Source organism: Athene cunicularia (genome assembly GCF_003259725.1).
Source record: "Athene cunicularia isolate RWA chromosome 3 unlocalized genomic scaffold, athCun1 chr3_part1, whole genome shotgun sequence".
Lineage (NCBI taxonomy): Eukaryota > Metazoa > Chordata > Aves > Strigiformes > Strigidae > Athene > Athene cunicularia.
The window spans coordinates 92,039,269-92,056,782 of NW_020799097.1; the positions used below are offsets into that span (position 1 = coordinate 92,039,269).

The 17,514-nt window shown below is 35.2% G+C and overlaps 1 protein-coding gene across 1 annotated transcript in view; it reads right to left on the reverse strand.

Annotated features, from left to right (window-relative positions):
- Positions 1–17,514, reverse strand: part of BTBD9 (BTB domain containing 9) — a 125,385-nt gene that overhangs the window by 59,436 nt on the left and 48,435 nt on the right. The gene's annotated exons all lie outside the window — the stretch shown is intronic.

Genomic DNA, 17,514 nt, shown 5'->3' on the forward strand with positions numbered 1-17,514 from the left:
AGCTCAGGAGCAGTAATATGGCAGAAGAGAAGGGCAATGACTTCCAATAACTGAATATGGATAACAAAATCCACCAGAAACACAAGTTTCTGTGAGAAGAGCTGAATTATATTTATTTTAAAGACAGACAACCACTTTAATCTATTTCTTGTTCATGCTGCTTCTCTCTTCCACTTTCTTTTTCTTTTGTGATTTGTTTTAGCTGTAGAGTGGAACGACATTTATCATTTTGCCACACTTTCTTGCTGATTTAATAAGTAATCAGGAGAAGAACTGTTTGATTAATTCAGAACAGTACTTCACAACAACGCACCAACTCAAATGATTACAATGGCTATTAGCGCACTGAAACACTACCATCAGGCTGGAGTGGTACATTCGGTGCCATAGCTGCAAGAAAATTTTATCATTATGTTAAAATATAGTTCTTTGTCTCCTACAATATGGAAATAATTTATGTTTGACATGTCTGAACTACACCACTAAAACTTGTGAGCTGGCGAGCAGACCTGCAGAAGACAGGTATATATTTACTGAACTACTGAATTCAGGTCTCTTCAACTAGTTCCTTAACAAAACAACAATTTGTTTTAATACCCAATCATATATTTCCCTTTATATGGTAAAGCATCTAAAAATAATAAACTGTTTTAAATTGAACGTCAGAAATATTAATATCAATCTGGAGGAAATGGAAGAAGAACAGAATAAACAGTAACCAGAAAAATAAAGTAACACTTGTCTTTTAAATATTATTTAAGTGTAATAGAAAAGAAAGTTTTCACCTGTCCAAAATTTGCTCAGTGTTGAGTGAGCTGCAGATAGGTTCCTTCTGGGTGATACTTATCCATCTTAATAAATAAGCACCTGAATATTACCCATGAAGTTTCATTCTGTTCAAACATACTTTAAGTCTAACAGCTGAGCTGCTATGCTTTTAATAAAATTATAAAAGTAATTACATTTCTGGAAATGAGTTTAGTTTTGTGTGCTCTTTGGCTCACACCTTATCTTTAAGCTAATCCTTTTCTGCACTGGAATAGTTTGCTGATGATTCCAGCTCAAATGAAAGATGACTGAACATCTTTACCAATACATGCAGTAAAGCCAAGCTGCAATAAATCAAACTTCTGCTGTAATTCTATATTAATATATTAACTCCTTCAAGCATCCACCAAAAAGATTTCACTATTTCTGTCAATATATGCAGCTTAAACCATACAAGACAAGCTGGTGCCAGAAGTACCTAGAAAACTGAACTGAATGAGGGAATTACCTTTCATTTTGTCTTGAGACAATAAACAACATATTTCCACTGAAAAACTAAGAAGTTAGGATGTATTTACGTTCAAATAATGTTTCACCACAGTTATTAGATTTTTTCATGAAAACAGAAGAGTTACAGGTTGTCACACATTATCACCTATATCACTGGTGGAAGAAATATCTCACTGGGGTGAATGCTGCAATTTGTCATTTATACAACACCTTCAGGTCACCACAGCTTAATGTAACAGGACACTAACAACAAAATCCACTCAGACTGCATTGCAGTGAAGGGCATTACCATTGTGAACATTTCAACTGAGGGAATTTTATGAAAGTAACTGAGCACTGATAAAGAGGCTTATATTGCATATTTGTATCAGCAACAACAACAAATCTGCCTTGATCTTCCTTTGTAATACCTTCCAAATACTTAATAACAGATCCCACAGACATTGAAAGGACATGAAAAAGTCAGTACCTGCTTGTGCACAAATATTTCTAACAGTTGCAGGATGACAGCTTCTGCAGTGAAATAAGTTTTATGGCCATGGAAGAAAAAAAACCTAAAGTAATAACTCCTTTCACTATAAACAAGGAATTTTTATTTGGGAATCAAACAGAGCTTTATCTGGATACCTACTTAAAGACAGAATGCATTAAGCCATCATCCTTTTAGCTATCTACACATTAAGGAGTGCCAGATAGAGGTTTCATCCACTATTTCAAAAAAGTAATACATTCACTGTGTATCAAAATTGTACTGAAAAAGCTGAAAGTTGCAAACTGATAGGCTTAGAGTCAAGTTATGACAAAATAAAGGCTCCTTAATTAATTTTAATGATCTACTTAGGATCATCTAATGTAACAAACTTAGTAGTTCTTCATAAACCTCTTTTTCGGTCAACAAGACATGTAGGACTCAAAGTATAAGATGCCTTTTCCCAGCTTAATATTGTAACTGAAATTATTTCCATTACTCATGAAGGTCCTGTATTAGGCCTCAATTCAGGTAAATCATCCTGATATTTTTTCCTCTATCATTAAATTTGGTACTATGTTCGAAAAAACACTCAAATGTAACTCTAAATAACATTTTTTCCTCTCTCTAAAAAGAAAATAAATGTGAAAGACATTTTTTAAATGCTCTGATCCATCTAACCTCTTACCATAATATCCTGACACCACGTCATAAACTTGGGTCCTACACCTGTTTTCACATCAATAGCAGCTAGAAGAATTCTGCCTATCCAGCACATCTCTAGCACTGACAAAACAGAGCTCCCAAAATGAACCTACAACATTTTTTTTAATAGGAATTTGTTTTCTTTCACATCTGTGAGTATTGCTGTTTCACATATTTTGGAGTATTGCTGAACTTAGTTATGACTTTAAAATGTGACTCCTCAATGAGTAATCAACTACTATACTTCAACCAAAAAGTCAGAAGTAAAAAACGGAAGGGAAAAAAAGAAAGTAAAAAAAGGTCTTTTCAATAGTTATTATCCTGCATAGGAGGTGAGATAGTGAGAATGAAATTAGTGATTTAGGATATTAGCTCTTAACAATTGTACAGCCTATCAAAAACCTGAAGTTACACATTTGTATTGTAAAAAAAATTTGCTGAGCTAGTGTATTCATCATACCTACCCTCAGGATATCCGATAGCTCTTCATTGTTATTACCTTGTATCTGGCCTTCCCAAAGTGGCTATGAGCATACACAACTCTCTTGTATCCAAAATCCAATTAGATCATTACAACATTACACCAGAACAACTGCCACTGAAAGGCATTAGCTTGTATTGTATCTCCTTCAAGAATATTTTTCCTCTAAATAACATAATTCTTGACTGAGAAGTGACAGCACTACTCTGTGGCAAGGAGTATCTTTTAAAGTAATCTTATCCAGTTATGTGAATCTTGAATCTGTAGACATAACGTTCATTAGCATTTCAATTCAATTTACCTGAATGTACTGAATTACCTTTTAAACCATCTACTTCATTTTATTAAGCTGATAATTTGAACTCAGTAGTGCATTATTTTGATATGCAGCTAAAAGAGAAGTTTATGTATTTTATTCTTATATACTAATATAGTGAAAACATCTTTCAGGAGGCAGCTCTTCATTATACTTCAATGTTTTATTCCTAGATGTAATTTATGTCAGTTATGACTAGGAGGCTATTATCAGGCTAATACTATCTTTTCTTCCATAATATTATTATTCTCAGTATAATGACATAAATCTCTGTTTGGAAGCAGAAGCAATCAGTATTATTTATTGCTGTGTTTTCATTAACTAGAAATGTACAGGGAATACTGAACTGTGACTTATTTTTGTCCTTCACAGAGTGGAACCTTTGAATTTCAGAACTAAGGTTCCCCCATCACATGCCCCTCTGGCCTTCCTTACCTATGCCCTAAGTCAAATTTTCAGACTTCATTTTCAGATTTCTTACTGTATCTCCTCCTCTCAGTTCATGCCCACTTTCCTTCACCTTGGCAGCTCACCTAGTGTTAGTGTTTCCCATTTCCTTACTAGGTCATGTATCCTGAAATAAGATTACATATTTAATACATTCAGAATAAATCTTGATATACTTAAAATACAGCCTCCAAATTGTACTCAAAATCAATAACTAACCTGTGTACTTTTCACCATAAAATGTTTACGAACCCTAATGCCTCCATATTTAGCAGGTAATCATCGTATTGATTAATGAATGTCCTTTCATGTATACCTTCTCCATCTATTTTGTATCTAATCGTAGAGCTTTCCTGACTTTCTACAATTCCCAACAGCTCAACTATATCAACCCCAAACTCAAAGTTCCTGATTAATATTATTTTATATTGCTTTTTTTAACATATTACTCCAGAGAAGCCTGGTCAGTGTTTCTACCTACATACACACAGCTGTCTCTCAATAACTCATTTTCAGATTCTTAATGTCAACTCAGGAAAGAGATGGGTAAGCCAAAAGAGGTCAATAGTGCCAAAATGTTAGTGAAACATTGGTTTACAGAAACTGGTTTCAGAGAAAAGTGTCCAGGAGCATGCTTCATTAGCAGAAGTAATTGAAGCACAGGGAAACAAATTCGTGGTAATTTTAATGCCACAGTACCATTGGTTTTACACCCTATATTGAGGATTAAAGCATATACTAGACACTTACAAAGAATCCTCAATCTCAGTAGCTGAGACCTGCATCCCTACAACTCACATGCTCTTGTTATCCATTGTAGCCAGATTAAAATTAAAAAATGTGCATACCTAACTGATGTTAGGATATTTTAATTTTGTTATACACACATACCATAGAAACAGGATTTGTAGATGATCAAACTGCAATTAAAATGATCTCTTATACTCAGTGATTCTAATATATTTGTTGATTTCCCACAAATAAGTAAACCAAAAATATAGTGGTTGGACGTGAATAAATTTCAGCTCTAATAATTTTCTGTAGCTGCAATATTAAAAATCATTTGCCCTTTCCCAATGTCTGATTCCATTTTTTATATGTAATGATCAAGTCCATGTATCAACCACTGTGTGAAAACAGTACAATTAGATACTACCTAAAGATGCATGTCTGGTACATGACAAACAATTTAAGCAACAAACAGGTAACAAAATGTGTAATGCTAGGAGAAGATCAATTAGCACAAAAACCTTGGTATTTACTTCTGCTTCAGATATTTAAGACAAAAAGAAAAAACAAAAGAACAACAAAAAACCTCAGTAAACCAAACAACTCCACAGTATGACATGGCCAAAACTCTTTATAGGAAACAAATTCATTCCCTTTTAAGGAGAAAAGATTCACCAGAATCATAAAAGCTTAATCTTACTCAAATCTTAAAATATATGACACACTTTATAAACGTACCACTTGACAAGAGCTATATATTACAATTATTTAATGGTTTGGGCTTTTTTATCCCCCTCAATTGGAATGAATCATTTTATGAAGGTACAGAGCCTACGAGTTTAACAGTACAGAATACAACAGAAGACAAAGGGGGAAGTTTTCAAGTACCAATATGAAATTTCAAAGAAAACTGGCTCCTCCAAATATGTACATTACATTGTGCAGAAATCCCCAGTCACAGAAGCAGGACCAGAGATTATCAAATTTAAAGGACAAATGACAGTGATCTTGTCATTCCCAATCTCACACAAAAGAGAACATGATAATGATTTAATCCTTTTAAACTATATTGGATTGGGGTGGTGGGGTGGGGTTTGCCAAACTTAAAATATCAATGTAGCTCTTATTCAGTTCAAAGTCTCAGGCCCTTTTTTTTTTTTTTTTCTTTTTCTTTATAGTACTGCTGAATTTAATTGCCTCAGCAATGCCAGAACATTGCCTGATCGTAATAGGTCAGCATTGATCGCTCTAAACCAATTGGTTCCTTCATTACAGAGAAAATGAAGTAAAGAGAAAAGGCAGGTGTGCTCTTGCACAGTCAGCTGGACTTCAGCTTCTCTTGCCCTTCTTCTCCCTCATTAACTAGCAAGCAATCGATCAAGAACCTGCTCAGAACCCACAAAAACTATTCATCACTTCTGACATGGAATGGTTTTAACAAGTCACTAAAGAATATTTGAAGTATCTATCTTAAGAGCCTTTAGAGCTCATACAGTTTTTAAACCGACATCCAAGAGAAAGGAAAATCAAAACATTACGCTCCTATATAGTTCTATTCTAAACCTTGAATCCAGAAAAAAAATATCTCTTAGTTATTTGCCCAAGACAAGAATCTGTAGGGTAAGGTACCTAATTTTGAATGTTCTTTATTGTAAAGAACTTTGACAGAGAGAAAGACCACAGCTGGGAGAAAGAGTGCAGATAGCCTCATTCCCTGCTTCGAGCTCAATCTCTTCTGCACTTCCATGATCTTTAGTTGAACAAATTCAAAATGCCAGTGAATGTTCCTCCTAAAACTTTACACATCATTTCTACCTCCACCTTTTAAAATATGTGAACACTGCTTGTATTTCCAGCCATTTCACACTGCCTTCTCCTAATAATCTATTTCCTACTAAGCTCCGCAATTCCTTTACCGATGTAATTGCAACAGAACCCTTTACCTCATTTGCAAAAAATTACTGTTCAAATTACTCTTAAAAATTATTCTTCTTGAAAAGTTATTTGTACTGATTAGCTCTTATTCTAGTCAGTTATTCATGATGTTTCTTCTCTTTCTCCTACAGTAACCTCTGCAGAATATGACTTGTCATTATACTTTGTTCACTAAAACAGGTCTGTAATTTCACATTACTATTGGATCAAAATACTGCCACCAAGGCAATCCAGGAGAAGAAATATATTTACTGTAGCATCTCTTTGATAAGGAGGGAACAAGACGTTAGATATGGGGAAAAAACACAAATGGGAAAAAACACAAACAAAACATGTCAAGAAGATAATTAAAGCATAAGGGAACAATAAACAAACAAAGGAAAGAGGTAACAGACAAACTGGCTGAAGAAACAAAGGAGAGTGGCGCTGCTTTGATCAGGAAAACCAAATGCCAATGAAAGACACTGCATAAGAAATTTTACATACTTCTACTAAAAGAAACAGAAAAGAGAAACAGAAAACCAGTATGTCACTTCATGGTACACTGGGAGGAAAGATTTAAGAGGGCAGCAGAACATAGAGGTGTAATACTTTTATTTGCAAATCATCACAGGAACCATTTCTCTCCCAGTTATGTCTATTGTCTCACAAATTAAAATAAAAGGTTTAGATTATTATTTTGAACAAATCTATGACACTGATTCCATAATGTCATGAGCAAAATCAGGTGTTTCATCTGTGTGCTTTATAATAGAAGCATGATGTGACCAGGGAAACTTATTTCAGTTGGGAAAAATTTTATCCATTATATTCTACTCATTCCAGACTATTGTAACAATTGTTAATTATACAGTAAAATGTAATTACCAAGGACAAATAAATCAACTAATTCTTTTGCTAAATGTTTCCTCCTCTATGGTAACATACAGAATCAGCTTGCATTCTGCTGTTGGTTTTCATCCTCTTTTTAAACCTTTGAAGCAACCATTGCATGTATCAAAGGCCACAATTTCTGAAAAGATGATATTGCTATTCAGGAACAGAGCCTTCTGTGAAGCAAATCTATTTACCAACACCCTTTACACTATATAAAGGGCTATTCACATGACCTATTTGGATGCTATCTGAGCTCCAGAGGATGATTCAGGTCCCCCAAGTCTAGCTGGCTTATTATTTTTCACTGAATCAAACACACACACTCATGAGTAGATATGTAACTTGGACAGATATTGGATGATTACACCTGCTGTGACTATTCAGCAACGCATAAATAATCATACAGATGTCAAAAGAGAAGCATGAACAGGCTCAACAATGATTTTAAAGATTTTAAAGATTGTATGATGAGGGGACTTAACTGATCTTTCCCATAAAAAAAAATCAGAAATTATCTTATACTGGTGTCCTGGTTCAGCCAGGATAGAGTAAGGTTTTCTCAAGCAGAGAGAAAGAGGGGGAAGGGATCTCCAGCCGGGTTATTCATACCATGCTGATGTCAGGTCCAGGGGCGGAGCCTTTTCCTTGCTCCTTGGCGGGTTCGGGAGGGAATTTTGCTTTCCGTAGACCAGCTAGGGGTATTTCTCTGTATATCGTTTGTCTTGCTCACTGTTATTGCTGTTTATTGTTGTTACCATTGATACTGTTGTTGTTCAGCTTGTTCTATCACTCTGTTGTATTAAATTTCTTGTTATTTTAGCCGGGGTCTGTGTCTAACTTCCAGCCCGACCGGCGCGGGTGGGGGAGGGGCAACGGCCACATGCTCTCTCATCCCGGAAAGAATTAAAACTTGCACAAATGGTAAAAATATATTGCAGTAGTTTTGTGACAATCCTATAAAAAAAAGAAAAGTTTGACATACTACTGCAGAAAATACAGGACTATTTTTTCTTTGGCATTTTAAAAATCAGTTAAAATCAAAGGTTCCCAAATTCTTTGGACAAGATGACAGTGGCAATCCTCCAATTTCTCAGACCTCTGTATATGCTCTGAAACTTATTAAAAAAAGAACCACCTTATGAGTATCAGAATAAGATAAGCCTGTTTTTCTACTGATGTGTATCAGAGACTTAATTGGTTTTGACACATGCAAATTCCAAATTAGGTTTCTCCAAAACTGGGGTATTTATAAAGCTTTTTGCTGTATCTGACCCTTTTCTGAAGAGAGATCCTATGATGTCTGATAAAATGTAGGCTTTTTTCCAGTGAAGGCATTAACAAAATCTCTTTCCTGTATTTGGTGTCTGTCAGTATAGACAATTTCTTTATGGAACCAGGTACATACACTATAAAAGGAATGTGCTTCACCATACTATGTCCCCAGAAACAGCAATCAATAAATCATAGTTTATATACCATGGAGCTAGATTATCCATGAATCACTTTCAAATCATGATACACACGCTGACAACCAGAATATAGAAGAAACATCAGCTTTTAAGAAACAATACTGTACTGACCCTACGGTCATCATGCTGCTTTTACTTGAACTACCAATTTGAGTCACACGTAATCTAGAAATCAGCGTCCAGAAGTCACAGAAAAAAAGACTTAAAAGATAATTTGAGATGTCATTTAGTCCATTCCCTCCTGTCACAAAGATCAAACCACATTTATTACACTCCAGACAGATAAATATCCAACCCTTTGTTAAAATTCTCCACTTATGAAGCTTTCGCAGACTTCACAGACAACCTGTATTTAGCTAGTGTGACAGTGTTCTTAGTACCAAATCCAACTTTTCATTCCTATAATTTATGCTTATTACTTCTTCCCTGATTCATTATGAAGACAAAAAAAGTATATTCATCTCCTGTTTCATACAAGTGTTTCACCTCTTGAGAGGTTTTGCATGCCTCCCTTCAGACTTCAGTTCTCTAAACCCATCAGTAGCAAGTTTGTCCATCTTTTCTTGTAGGTCAAACTGTGCTGGATCTTGGTCTTCCTTCCCTCCTAGACTCTTCCCATGCTTCTTGAAGTATAAAATGGTAATTTCCTCAAGGGTTCAGAATTACCAATTCAGATATGAACGATGCTGATTCATATTACAAGGTATACTCCTGTTTACATATTCAAATGTTATTTTTTGCAACAGCTGATACTGCAGACCCAAGTCCCATTTGGCAAAAAAATTGTGGATCCTTCTGGTGCTGAAAAGTGCTGCTCAGCCATTTGCTCCTCATCCTCATTCTTTAAATAATATTCTCCTGCACTTGTACAAATTCTTGCACTTATTCTTAGGAAACTGCATTGTATTAATTTCAGACCGTCTCCAATTTGTCAAGATCCATTTTAACTCTAATTTTGTCCTTTCACATAACTGCAACTCCTCTCACAGTTCCATTCTATCCTCAAATTTAAGAGAATATGGTATGTTTTTTACCATCCAAAGCATTACACATATACTGAGTAGCATGGAACACAAGAAAGACCCCATAAAAATCCCATTTCTTCTATCTTCTATTTTGCATTTCCATGTAATTATGATTACAACAGGTGCTGCTCTAATTTTATATCCACTTTACTGTATTTTCATTTAGACCATGTTCTCGTTTCCTGCATACTGAAACACCATGTTAGTGTCAAAAGCTTTACTAAAGACAAAATATAACAGGTACTGATTTATTTCTTATCCATGCCCTGTTTTTCTGCCTCAGAAAAAAACTAAATTGACTGGTTTTGACGAATCCAGTTTAGCTGACAGTAATTTCTTTAACTTCTAGTGCCTACAAACAATTTAGTTCAATTACTTGCTCCAATGTTTTTCTGGAAACTGAAGTTGTGGTGTATGACAATTCCTCAGGTCCCTCTTTTTGTTCCTTTTAAAGATGGGAAAAGAACAAACTTGGTGCCTACTACCTATTTTCCATGAGTTCATAAAATCACTAACTTTTCCAAGCTAATAAGTTACAACTACTAGTTCAAAAGTTGTTTTCTGGTGTCCTAGTTCAACTAGGATAGGGTCAAGTTTCCCCAGCAGAGAGAGAGAGGGAATGGATCACCAGCCGGGTTATTCATACCATGCTGACGTCAGGTCCAAGGGCGGAGCCTTTTTACTTTCGCTTTTGGTTTGGGGGGTTGCGACTCACATGGCTGACCATTTTGCAGTATTTCTCTGTATATCTTTTGTCTTGTTCACTGTTATTGCTGTTTATTGTTGTTATCATTGCCACTGCTGCTATTCAGATTGTTTTATCAAACTGTTGTAATAAATTTCTTCCTATTTCAGCCCGGGGTCTGTGCTTAACTTCCAGCCTGACCAGCTGAGGTTGGGGGAGGGGCAATAGCAACATGCTCTCCAGTCCCAGCAGGGCTTAAACCAGCACATCTGGGTATTAGAAAGCAAGTTATATATGTATATAAATAAATAAAATGGGAATTAGAATCTAAATTATAGCTATCAGAAGAACTTTATTTATGATTCTACAATTACTAATTGTTAACTGCAACTATTGCTGCCAAGAAATTGAGGGCTTACATACTGTAAATTTTCAAGGATGATATCAGATAGTTAAAGTTTAGCTTATTTGTCATATTTCCAAATTTGCATAAAATTTCATGAATTATAGAACAAGTACTTCCCCTTCCCTAACATGATTATTGCTCCTTACACCTTAATGGTGAAGTAAATATGGAATTCTAGAATTAACATTCTAAAAATAGAATTCTAAAATTAACTTTAGAACTTTAACTATGTATAGTAAAGAGTAAACATACTTCAAAACGGAAGAGAAAAATTATGTGTTATTAAAGAGCATTCTCTAAGGGGTGCAAATCAATAACATATACAAAAAGAGGTAAACACAGTGACAATATCTTTTTATCCTTTTTTCTTTTTTTTTTTTTAAAAAAAAAGCAATTGGAAACAATTTTTTAAAAAGCCTTTCAGTGAGAATATTCAGCTCTAGTGGTAAAAAGTGAACGTAAGCCATAGATGTCAATAACTCTGTTCTCTAATTTAATATGATGCAATAGTGTCCTTAATGATACACCACTGAGGGACTTTCCGAGACCTCCACTGGAAGGCAGAGAAGAAGGGAAGAACTTTGGTGAGAGACTGTCATATACTAAACTAACCTTCCTACAGAAAGAGTTTAGATAACTTTCTTCTTCCTCCCCCCAACTGTAAGATATACATCTCCTCCTTATTTACACTATAAAAACCCCAAGAATAAATCCCACAGCTTTCTGACTTCTTGAGAAGATTCCACTCAAGAGAAAAACCTCTTTAGGTGAGAGCTCATCTTACCAGAAAAGGACAGAAACTACTGTCCAGCATACACCATGATAGATTGTTTGAAAAACAAACGCACTTTGTTTTTTTAATTTAGTGACTGAAATCACTAAAAATGTGATACCTGATCTGCTGGTATCTGCAGAGTGTCCGTAAGGATTATCCATTGCCTACATACTATAAAAACTGTCTTTCAAAGTCTGTCTTGTACCATATATGGAGGTTAAAAAAGAAATAAAAAGAATTCTTATCCTAATATCCCTGAAAATTGATATGCTGTTTAGAGAGATACTTACAATCCTGCTGGGGCACCTGAAGTTACTACCCCCCAACCAGAAGTTATAGGCTCTTCATATGAAGCTGCTTTCCTCTGCATTACAAGAGATGTTGCACACATCATTGCATCTCAGCAGAGACACCAACCCTCTACCAAAGGAACAGGGTAAATAAGTAGTAAATAAGAAAATGTCCATAGATTTACAACAGGAGGTGGATATGATTGAGGTGATAATTTACATACATCTAATATATGTGTAAAGTAAAAAAACCTACGGTTGCTCCTTGTCAGGAAGTGTATGTCTAAAGAGTAGCCTCACAAATAGCAACAGGCTAGATAAAAATCCAATAATACACCTCAAAAGAGAAAGCTAAGTGCTTTAGTAAATTTAATTTTCAAAATTATATCCTTTGATGGCCATGATCAAGTAAAAGAATAAGCAGTATTCCACAAGAGAGACTAATTACCAGGTCTTCTTTGTTAAAGCTCAGTTATTTTACATTCCAATTTCCTCCATGTGATACACAAATCTTGAAAGAAACCAATAAAACATACCACAATTTTAAAATACTATTTCAAAAATTGCCAGTCTAAAAAAACAGAATGTAAAAATAGATGAAGTTACAATTCTGGAGAGAAGACTATCTTCTAATCTCATGACTGCAAAGATACCTCAAATTTTCCTCTTGGCACTGAGTGATGGGCCTGCCAGAGAGCCATTTCTTGGATATTATTTTATTTGAGATATTCCAGTCCTCCTAATGAGAAAGGATATTAGGTGACAGTAACAGAATGAGAGTGTGAGTTTTCAAAGATGACAGGAGGAAGAGGAATAGTTTCCTACTCCACGCGGATGAAGTTTATCATCTCAAATTTCAGCATACTGTATATAAATAAAATTATGTACTGATAACTGTGCATCATACTGAACAAGTAGTAAGCTAAGTCTTTAAAAAAAAAAATCTTTAAGCATATTTATGTTCTTACTCTTTGAATATTAGATCCCTCTATCAATGTCCATGTATCAAAAAAACAACCAAACACTAAATATTTTCTCTCTTATTACTACATTGCACTATAGCAAACCATGGCTTAGATAAAAAACAAGAAATACATACTCTATGATCTAATTATATGGAATACCGACATATGTATACTCATTTCGCACTCCAACTACTCTTCCAGTAACTTGGTGAACGTCGTCAAGACAGATGAGGAAAAGGTCCAGCCAAAACTTTAACAAGCACAGAAACAAGTATTTCTAATTAGGAAACAAAATTGAAAGTAGTGTTTGGAAACTGTGGTTTTCTTTATTGAAAGGCCAGTGGTATCACCACTACAGAGAAAAGGCACAGTCTATAAGTAGTTGTATTGTATCATTTAGATCTTCTTCAGTGTAAAAAAAAAAAAAAAAAAAAAAAAAAAAAAAAAAAAAAAAAAAAAAAGAGAGAGAGAGAGATAAGGAAACAAGGATATCAGTATCTTTTATTACATTAATTTCCATTTCATTTTTTAGGCTATCACCGCAGCTCAAAAATTTTCCTTGTAGCAGCTATTTGCTGTTTCTAACATAAAGGCACCTATTGTATCTTAAAACATGATTCCAAATGTACATGCCATAATCAGAAGCAGCAGTGCAAGTAGAAAATAATCAACAGATATTCTGAGCCCTAGCCAAGATGGTAGTCATGCTAAAGAACAACTGTTTGCAAAACCTCTCCCCAGGAACAATAGTACTACTAGATCAAGAACTGCACTCAATAATGTTATTGCTAAAAGAGTGACACTATTTGATTTTAAACCAAAGAAATCAAGTTAAACACACACACACACACACACACACACCCCCCGAAGTAGTACTCAACTCTCAGTAACTCCTGTTCTCTCTCTGCCACCAAGCAGATTAGCCATACTTAACTACTAACCCATTTTTATGTGCAGCATATTGAGTCTAACACTGTCTGTTCAGCTCAAGTACGCCATCAGGTAAATGCTACTATACTGCTTGAATATACCTGCATTTTCCTGATTTTAAGTGCCAAATAAAAGTCCCAAATCCAGTTCTGTACTGCAGCATCTCAGCATTGCAATTCTGGAACTGTGACCAGGAGATTCTACAGTGTGGAAAGAGCAGTACTTTCACAAGGATTTAACGCAAGTCCATGAGGACTATACAGCCCACAATCAGGCTAACTTCTGTGAGGCTGGGTAACTATTTCCCACCCAAGTTTATTACATTGAAAAACACTGGTACATGTATTACAAATGAAGCAAAACAGGAAAAGGAAAGTGACTGCACAGAGGGACTGGGCATTGCTCTCTACCTGATCATCTGGAGTGGGAAGGAACGGAGGGCAGGCTTCCAGGTAGGGTCTGCAGAAAGCATGCTGAGCCTGCCCAGGGGCTAAGATGGTGCTAATAACCCACTTCACCTCTGAGTAGCTCTCAAATATACATCTTGGAGACATCTCCATTGAACTTTGCAGTAGAGAGACATGAAAAATCAGAATGTTATCCATGATATTACTACCCTTCCCATTTTCCTAATTGATAACTGCACTGTAATTTTAAGCCAAGGTAAAGGTATATTCAAACTCCCAACACAAAACCCATGTCCCTCACCTTCTCTCTACTATGTCTCTGTAAGAAATGAAGTCTGCACATTGTTAAACACCTTTCCTTTGCCAACAGCCTCTTCAAACTGTAAAGTTACAGTTTTCTAGCTTCAAGGGTTCATCTTCTTTCATTTCAGACAGACTGTTAATAAAGTTTAGTACTAGAACTTCAAAGACTGAAAATAGCCATATCCCCTTGAGGAATTTATGTGATGTCTTTTTCATGTCATTATGGAGAAGAACACTGAAATGAAAATCAAGGCACTGTTCATAGTTAATTTTCACCCTGGGATGATATTTTTGTGGAAAATCTCTTTACTAGGAAATCAGCTAAAACAGAAACACGTATCTACTTATTTTATTATTCTGCTAATAGTTAATTCTGTATTTTTAATACACACATACACATTTGTCTGCTAGTAGCTTGCTGTTTTGCTGTGAAATAAAGATGAGCTCTTGCCTTTCATCACAGTTTACCAGCTGGCAATCCTGCCAACAGAGTTAAAATGCAAAAGACTGTCTAAAGTCATCAAGCTTTGAGATATTCAATGTATTCTGGACATTACAGAAGGGTCCCAACTGTCAAAGCTTCAGTGATCCTCACTTCTTCACTGATTTCAATTAAGGGGGTGAAAAAAAAAAAAAAAAGGAGGAAAAACAAAAACACCAAAAAAGAACTAATGTTACAAAAATCATAAGCATAAAAATGCTGTGAGAAGTCAGCTGTAATTTGTTCTCTTTCCTACTTCATTGACATTTTTGTTCTATAGATGAACAAGTGATGGCAATCCAACCAACACTTCCAATTTTCAAAACAACATCTTTCATTTCAAGGTCAATGTTATCTCCTTTTCACTTAGCTCAATAAAAAGAAGCAAAATACCACCAAGTAAAGCATATTTGGAAATAAAAACATACTGAACAACAAGTTAACACAAGAGCCATTTTCATATAAGATGTTTGATAAAAAAAAAACCCAAAACCTTAAGAACAGTATGTAGCTTTGACACTTTGTAATTTGAAGTAACGTCAAAAAATTTCTCTTTTGAAAAAATATTCTAAGTCCCCAAAATGCGAATTAGTTATATTTATTTTACCACTATTGAGTAAATTTCTAGACTTTCTCTGCTTTTGCTCTCATCACACACCACCATCAAAGGGTGGTAGAAAAGACATCAGCAGCAGATTCAATATTGTTTTACTAATTACAATACTGCCCTTTTGTTTGCAACACAGACCCTGGTTTTAATACGATAAGAGACCACATAACAATTTGTCAATTCAACCTTTGCCTGTCTTAAAGATTAATCTATTCTGCCCATTACAATACTATCTTATGGGTAATATGGATACAAGAATAAAATCAGAGCTAACAAAACTCATTCTGCAGCTTCCAGTCACAGTACTTCATCTCCACAAATACCATTTCCAATTAGGGGAACACCCCCACACCCCACGCCCCCCCCTCCTTTTTTTTTTTCTGAGAAAGTAGGAAAGAAGCAGGTGAGCAGGCCAATTTTTCCAATCAAAGTGGTTCTTCAGTATTAAGGCACTTGATATATTTAATGTACTTCCAGACCCAACAAAACTTGGTTTCTAAACTCATTCAATGGGACATTACCATTCCAACTTTCAGTATGTTTATTTTATCTCCAAGAGATAAGGACCCAGAGTAATCACCTGAAATACATCACTTTCCTTATCATACTGTCCTCGTTTGGGGGTCAGTTTTGGTGATGGCATAAAGGATGATGCCATAACAGCCTCAGACACTATTGGCTTAGCAGGAATGGCAATGACTCAAATACATTGGCGCCTCAGAAAAAGAAGATAATGGTTAAAAACCAAAATGCAAAAAATGCACCAGCATCACTACCAGACTCAGAAGATAGCTACAAAGCTTGTGCACTAAGTATATTTGCAAAGTTAGGCATTTACATTTAAATCAGTTTTATTTTTAAGTTAAAATGGATACCTTCTGGCAAGAACACCACCACATTGTTTCCAAACCAGGAATATCACATGGAAATAATATTTTTCATAGAATACATTTGATTCTGAAATTATCAATGCCAACTAAAAACCCAAAACAAAACCTCCAGAAAGTATCTTTCAGAAAAAAAAAAAGCAGGACTTTGTTGAACATATTTCTCTTTGTTCTGAAGGAAATGGATAGATACTCCAGCAGATATAGCAATAGTCTCCAATACACAAAAAACTCCCAAATTCACTACATCACTTATTATTTTACACATATTTATATTTCTGCTCTCTTTATGTCAGCTATACCGTAAACCAACTCTTATTATTCAAAGTGTTAAGCTTAAAAAACTGTTTAAAAATACATCATTATTCATACTACTAACAAAAATTTCCAATGAAAAAAATTTCTATGAAACTGTACAGCAGAAGGAATCTAGGAAAATTAATAATCTACAATGAAATGGAGTATCCTTTGTTTGCTATCACATTAGCCTGACCAGCACAATAACACTTAAGAACAAATCTTTTGTATAGCCATGTCAGCTTACAGAAAAAAATAAAACCAAACCCAAACTACACCTCTGACCAACAGGTCTATACCAGGGAAGAATTGTAGAATGGGTGTAACTGTGCCAGGAAAATACTGTTAGGAAATTAATATAATATATAGTGGGAAAACAAAGGTTTGATGGTGGTATATTTATATTGCAAACTGTTGAAGACCCAAACAAGCCACTAAAATTTACTTCTAGGGTCAAGCAAGAGCAACTGAAGGCTACTTGATTTCTTCATGACAGAATCATCATGGTGATTTAAGATTCTTAACTAATATATACCACACTCTCACACTTACATTGACTTATTCTGCAGTCCTCCTGGGCCATTCCCAAGTCTGTGCAGCCTGAGAACGAGCTTTTTACACCCCTCATAAAAGTTACTTTACTATACCACATCCCACAAAGTATACTGTGTTACAGCATATAAAATCTGTGCCAGAAAGAAAAAATACTGCTTACAAGATACACCCTACAGGGGGGGGGGGGGGGGGG